At 41.2% G+C, this 7,044-nt stretch overlaps 1 pseudogene across 1 annotated transcript; it reads right to left on the reverse strand.

The window, feature by feature from the left end:
- Positions 1-5,576: 5,576 nt before the first annotated feature.
- On the reverse strand, positions 5,577-6,451 carry LOC309961803 (proline-rich protein 23C-like; annotated as a pseudogene). Its single transcript has one exon. The product of its transcript is annotated as a proline-rich protein 23C-like (transcript).
- Positions 6,452-7,044: the final 593 nt, after the last annotated feature.

A 7,044-nucleotide genomic window follows, 5' to 3' on the forward strand; every position in this document is an offset into this window, starting at 1 on the left:
GCAAATAAATCCCGGTTCTGGGTAGGTTACAAGATGGCTGCCAATCGTCCATCTGATGAGGGCTATTCTGCTATCCCCCTAGAATGCACAACTAGCGTTTAAAAAATTCCTATTTATGTTTATTCACTTTAGGAATAATACCTGAATACATATTTTAGAATATCTAAACAGCACAGTTAAAGCTGGAGCTCCCTTCAACTCCCCACAAACTGCCAATCCAGTATTGATGTGACAAGATCCTTTTCTATGGACTTACAAACATAACACAGGGGACTTGTTTTCTTCCCGAATGGCAAAGTATTGTGGGTCTTTTTCTGCAATATGTTGGATCTTATTGCTGTTTGGTATTGTCATCCACAAAGTACATTATCCCTCTGTCTTTAATTGGAGAGACCTTTTCCAACATGCAAAACAGGCTTTTACATGAAAATGTTGTATAAGAAAAGGCAGCTTCAAACATCTCTTGTACAGCAACACCTTTGTCTTTGCCTGAAGCAGAATGAGGTACTGGCCCATTCACTCTCTGATTACCTCACAGTAATACTGGTAATTCTGGTATATTATGTTGTGCTTTCTTTTACTTCCTGAACATGTTACTGAGTGGTGAATTGCATTGAATTAGTGATGCTATCCCAATGATTTGATACGATGATGGCCTGTGTTGTCCCACGATTATTAATCATTTACTATTTTAAGAATGACAAAACTGTCATTGAAGTAGTTATTTGGCCTTTTAAAGGCTGAGCCTGAAGCCAAATGCAGTTTGGCTTTTTTTGTTTTTTTTTAACCAAGGACTTCAGCTTCTGTGTTATAAGTGACAGACAGTGATTTCTGTATCTTAATTGTGAATTCAGCTTTCTTATGGAATTCTCTTATTTTTTCAGTTATTTTTTTAGTTTTACAATCATATGGTTTGCAAATGGTCTTATTTTTCTTCCCTTTAAGATTTTTAAACATCTAATTTCTTTCTCTTGTCTGATTGTGTTGGCTAGTATCGCCAGTACAATGTCAAATATTATTGGAAAAGTGGCATCTTTTCTTGTTCTAGACTTTGGTGGGACTCCTGCTACTGTTTGCCTATTAAGTATATTGTTCAGAAATAAATGTCATGTCAAAGAATTATCAATCTCCTCCTGTTTTATTGAATATTTAATGTGTTCTTTTGAAATATTTCCAAACTTATAGAAACAGGGCAAAAACAATATAAAGAATTCTCATTTATCCTCTATTAACTTTTAACACTTTGCCACATTTGCTTTATCGTTCTTTATTCCTGTCTCTCAGAAAGACCACAGGATATGTATGTTTATATAGACAGATAAAAATACACATACATAAATATTTGTTCCTTGAATCATTAGAGAGTAAGTTGTATATATTCAGACCCTTTCTCCAGAATTACTCAGTGTATATTTCCTAACACGAATATTCTCTCATATATATTTTAGAACAGTTATCAAATTTTAAAAAATTTAATATTGCTGCCATGCTTTAATCCATAGTCCACTTTCCAATTTTGTCAATTATATTAACAATATCCTTTATTAAATATCTCTATCTATTTAAAAATTTTAAATTTGCTATTATTTTTCCTTCCAGCTTTGAGATATTATTGACACACAGCACTGTTTGTTTAAGGTGTACAGGATAATGATTTGACTTATATACATCATGAAATGATTACCACAATAAGTTTAGTTAAAGTCCCTCATCTCGTATAGGTATACAAAATTAAAGAAATAGAAAAAGAATGTTTTCTTGTGATGAGAACTCTTTAGATTTATTCTCTTAACCTTAATGTATAACATACAGCAGTGCTAATTATAGTTAGTGTGCTATACATTACATCCCTTGTATTTATTTATCCTATAAGTAGAAGTTTGTACCTTTGGTCTACTTTCATCCAATTAACCACCCCCCTTTTTCTCTTTTCTTTTTTTTTTTTTTTGCCTATAAAATGCATGTCAGGATCATGCATTTCTTTCAGGTGTCATGTCTCCTTAGTTAACTTTTTTTCTGGAATAGTTCCTTAGCCTTCTGTTGTTTTTCAAGCCATTAATATTTTTGAAAATTATAGGTAGTTATTTCTTAGTGTTCCTCAATTTGAGGTTCTCTGATGTTTCCTCATGATAAGAGTAAAATTACATAAATATTTTTGCCTTGAATACTAATAAGTAATCCTGTGTCTTTCTCTGGAGTCACATCATATCCATTTGTTCCTTACAGGTGACGTTAATTTTTCTTTTTTCAATTTAATGCTTATTAGTAAAGTTATGGAGTTGGGTGATCATCACCACAGCCAGTTTTAGAACATCTTCATTACCTCAGAAAGTCCCCTTATGCCTATCTGCATTAAATCATTTCTCAGAACCCCAGACCAAGGTAATCGCTGATTGCCTCTGTCTATAAATTTGCCTTTTTACTGGATATTTCATAGAAATGAATCATTCAATGTGTAGTCATTTGCATCTGGCTTGTTTCAGCTTATTCCTTGTTTCAGTTTATTCCTGTTGTAGTAGCTGTTATCCATGGTTTATCCATGCTGTAGCATGTTGTGTATGTTGTTCTTTCATTTTATCCTTTTTACTGGATATTTCATAGAAATGAATCATTCAATGTGTAGTCGTTTGCATCTGGCTTGTTTCAGCTTATTCCTTGTTTCAGTTTATTCCTGTTGTAGTAGCTGTTATCCATGGTTTATCCATGCTGTAGCATGTTGTGTATGTTGTTCTTTCATTTTACTTGAGGAGTAGTATCTCTTGTATGGAAATACCACATTTGCATTTCCATACATTCATCAGTATTTGGACATTTGGATTATTTCTATTTGGGGGCTATTATAAGTAATGCTGCTATGAACACTCCTATACATGTTTTGTGGGGACATATGTTTTCAGGTCTCTTGCACAGATTCCAAGGAATGGAATTCTTGGGTCAAATGGCAAGTTTATGTTCCACTTAAAAGTAAACCCATGGAATGGTTTTCCAAAATGGCTGTACTGTTCGACATTCTCATAAGCAATGCATGAGGTTTCACTCTTTCCTCATTCTCACTAGCACTTGGTATTGTCTGTCTTTTTTTGATTATAAACATTCTCGTGAGTGTGTTTTGGTATGTCATCATGGCTTTAACTTGCATTTCTCTAATGACTAATGCCATTGAATATCTTCTCATGAGTGTATTAGCTAAGCCTATGTTGTGTATCTTTTATGGTTAAATATCTATTCAAATCTTTTATCCATTTAAAAATTCTCTCATTTGCCTTATTTTTGAGCTGTAAAAGTTCTTTATATATTCTGGATACAAGTCCTTTATCTGATATGTGATTGCACATATTTTCTCCCATTGTATGGACTTTCCTCCATTGTTTCATTGAGATATAATTGACATATAACATTATATTAGTTTTAGGTGTATTTAAAAATTTTTTATTTTTTAATGACTTTTGATGTGCATGTGTTTAAAATTTTGTTGACTCTCAAAAAACCAAGTTTAAAAAATGGATTGTAGGGGCTTCCCTGGTGGCACAGTGGTTGAGAGTCCGCCTGCCGATGCAGGGGACACGGGTTCGTACCCCGGTCTGGGAGGATCCCACGTGCCGTGGAACGGCTGTGTCCGTGAGCCATGGCCACTGAGCCTGCACGTCTGGAGCCTGTGCTCCGCAATGGGAGAGGCCACAACAGTGAGAGGCCCACGTACCCACCAAAAAAAATGGATTGTAAATTTGGTGTTGTATCTAAGAACCTTCTGCCCAACCAAGGTCATAAAGATTTTTTTTGAAGAAATTAATAGTTTTAGTTTGTACATCTACATCTTTGATCCAATTCGTGGTTTTGTGTGTGGGTATGGTGTCAACTAATAGTTTAAGGGTTTTTTTGAATGTGATGATTCAATTGTTTAAAAAGACTATGCCTTTTACATTTAATTGTCTTGGCACTTTTGTCAGAACTAAATTGACCATCAATGTAAAGATTTGTTTCTGACTCATAATTCTATTCCATTGACCTGTTGTATGACTATCCATGTACCAATAGCACACTGTCTTGATTACTGTATCTTCTGAGTAAGATTTGAAACTTAGTAGTGTAAGTTCATCAGTACAACTGCTACTCTTTCTGTAATAAACACTGCCTCCTTTGCTCAGCCTCTTCCTTGGTGTAAACGTTCCACACACATGATCAGTATTTCAAATAATGCACAGATTTTCCCTGTCTCCCAGCCTTTATATGTAACCCTTGAGCCCTCTGACTGGAAACATTCCTTCCTGCTCCATGACACCACACCTGCCAATCTAACAGGGTAGAACTTAACTTTACACATAGAACTGTTATATTAGAAGCACACCAGAGGGACTATTTCTTGAGTTTTGAGACGAGTTCTCTATTTATAATCAATTGTATCTGGTGTGAATATACCTTTACATTCCGCATTATATTTGATAGATACTCCAGATAAATGTCTTGACACAACATGTGACCTTTATGAGTTAGAAATTTCACTGACGTAGTAAAGATAATGGGAGCAGAACTTATTAAAGTTCAGATACATTCTACAAAACCATTACCCAAACTTCCCACAATATCCCTTGATGCCAAAAGAAGAGCTCAAACGTATAGTTGAATGCCTTCTACAAAGGTCTTCCCATGCACTCCCTTTGTAACACTCTCATCCAGCAAGAAATGAAGCCAAACAGACAAGGATTTTGATTTATTCAAGACCTTAAGGCCATTGACAAAATATGTATACCTCACTACCTGACAGAAATTAACCCAAAAACCATCCTGTCATCAATTCCACATGAAGCCACTTGCTTCACTCTAATGAATCTTTGCTCTGCCTTTTTTCCGTGTGCCTCTAGACCAGGACAGTCGATACGATTTTGCTTTTACCTGCAGAGGACAACAACATACCTGGACAGTCATGCCCCTGGAGTACACTGGAGCCCCCTTGTATTTTTCCCTGGTTGTTGATCAAGAGTTAAACGATCTAAATTTCCCTTGTGATTTGGTCCTAACACAATGTGTAGATGATCTAGTTTGTTCAAAGAACAAGGAAGCCTGTAAAAGGTTTCCATCGACTTGCCCCAGCCTTAGCAAAAAGGAGACATAAAATTTCAAATATAATTATTATTTTTCCAAAATACAGTCCATTATTCAGAGCATGACTCATCTCAGGAGGGAAAAACATCCAAAAAAGTTCACAATGGGCAGAGGGTAGTCAAACTATCATGGACACTAGGGACAAAACCATGTAGACAAAAGAAATTTAGCAATTACTCTATCGAACAGAAAAGAAGTGGAAGGGGCAGTGGTAGGGTGCCTGGGAAAGGATGGCTTTTTAGGGAAAAGTGCTGGCGCTTAGGTTTGAAGCAAACTGAGAGGTGGAGGAGGGTAGAGCTGCTTAAGAGTGACCGCCCTAGAGAAAATCTAAGGAGCAGTCTGGCTGTCGGAAAGCAGACTGTATTTCAAGCGGCTTTTCTTTGCCCGGGTGAGCTTCCTTTCAGGTGTTTTAGTCAGTCACTGATCAGAATTCTGCAGTGCAGCCTGCATCCATAAAGCATCTGTTCATATGATTCTTACGGTGTGTGCAAGGTACACACAGCCAATATCAGAAGACTCTCTCCTGGTCCCCGCTGAGTTGGCCGGGAATTGTGGGAGGCAGTTGATTCAGGGAACAGGCATTTCTGGATCTTGCGGGGAGGACCATGAGGGCGCTGGGGACGCTGGTGAGGACCTGGACTTGGAGAGGGAGGTAGAGGTTGGAGTGGTGAGTCGGTGAAGGGCTCCAGAAGGTGCAAGTCCAGGTTGTCGTCGTGGTGGGAGCGTCTCTCTGGACTGGGGTTGGGGGTCCAAGGGGACGGCTCTGAGACTAGGCCCAACAGGTCGAAGCCAGGCACACTTCCAGTAGAAGGGCGGAGCCCAGCAACGGAGCCAGCTGTGGCATCCATCCCAGGTGGCAGGAACTCAGCATCCGTGTCCGCATCCTCCTCTTTGGCCTCTTCTTGGCAGGAGATCTCTGGGACAGCTGTGCACAAGAATCAATGCTCCAGGGCAAGGTACTCCCCGGGAGCACTCAGTTAAGCACCCTGTTCCAGGCCCTGTCCCAAGGGGTGTTGGATGCCCGAGCCCACCAGGGCCTTAGGGACCAGCATCAGGATGCGATCTCCGAGGGACACTTGCCTCACGGACGCTGGCTCGGGCTCCAGTACTACGTCGACGTCGTCCAGGGGCACGTGCAGGGCACAGCCGGCGGGCAGGACCACCACGAAGATGAGCGTGTCCACGGTCGGGGGCCAGGTGTAGTTGTCCAGGCTGGGCGCCGCCTTGGACTTGGACTCAGGCCCCACGGTATCCTCCATTCGCGGCGCTTGGCAGGGCCCGGTCCTCCAGGATGCGGTCCCCACCGGTCCGCAGGGGAGGCGCTGGGGCTGCGGGGCCGGCTGCCCATCATCTCAATGGCGGCGCGGGCGGCGCTCCCTGGGCCAGGCAAAGAGCGAGGTGGAGTCGGTCCTGCAGGCAGTGACTCCTGGTTGACAGCTGAGGCGGGCCAGGTCTCTGTGGTGCAAGACTAGGCAACGCGGTTCGAAACTCCGGAGCTCAGGGGGCCCCTCTCGGTCCTGGCTTCTAGGGGAGCTGCTGGGCTTGGCTTTGCATGTGTGAATCTTCAGGTCCTCACGTGGAGTGGTTTGCGCAGGAGTGGGCCAAGGATGTTGTGAGTGACGCCGGCAGAACCTGAGTCGCAAAGCATCCTCACGCTAAGCCCCGCCCCTTCCTAGGCTCCACCCCTAGACGTGGAGGCCTCTGTGTTGCCAAATAGCCCTGGCAGTGGTGGGAGGTTTACTCTAGAGAAATACTTTTATAGGCCTCAGGGGGCGGAGCAGTCGTGCCGCTCTAGGACTTGGCTTCCTGTGTCGAATTCTTGGCTTTCCTCGTGTTGACATCAGATGTAGAAATCCTTAGCCAGAAAACCGATTAAATTTCAAGTCCCACCAGTGGAACATTGCACCAGGACAGTGAGATGCAGTTCCCTCGTCCCCTGAGACC

This window comes from Leucopleurus acutus (assembly GCF_964270905.1).
Source record: "Leucopleurus acutus genome assembly, chromosome: 5".
Taxonomy (NCBI): domain Eukaryota; kingdom Metazoa; phylum Chordata; class Mammalia; order Artiodactyla; family Delphinidae; genus Leucopleurus; species Leucopleurus acutus.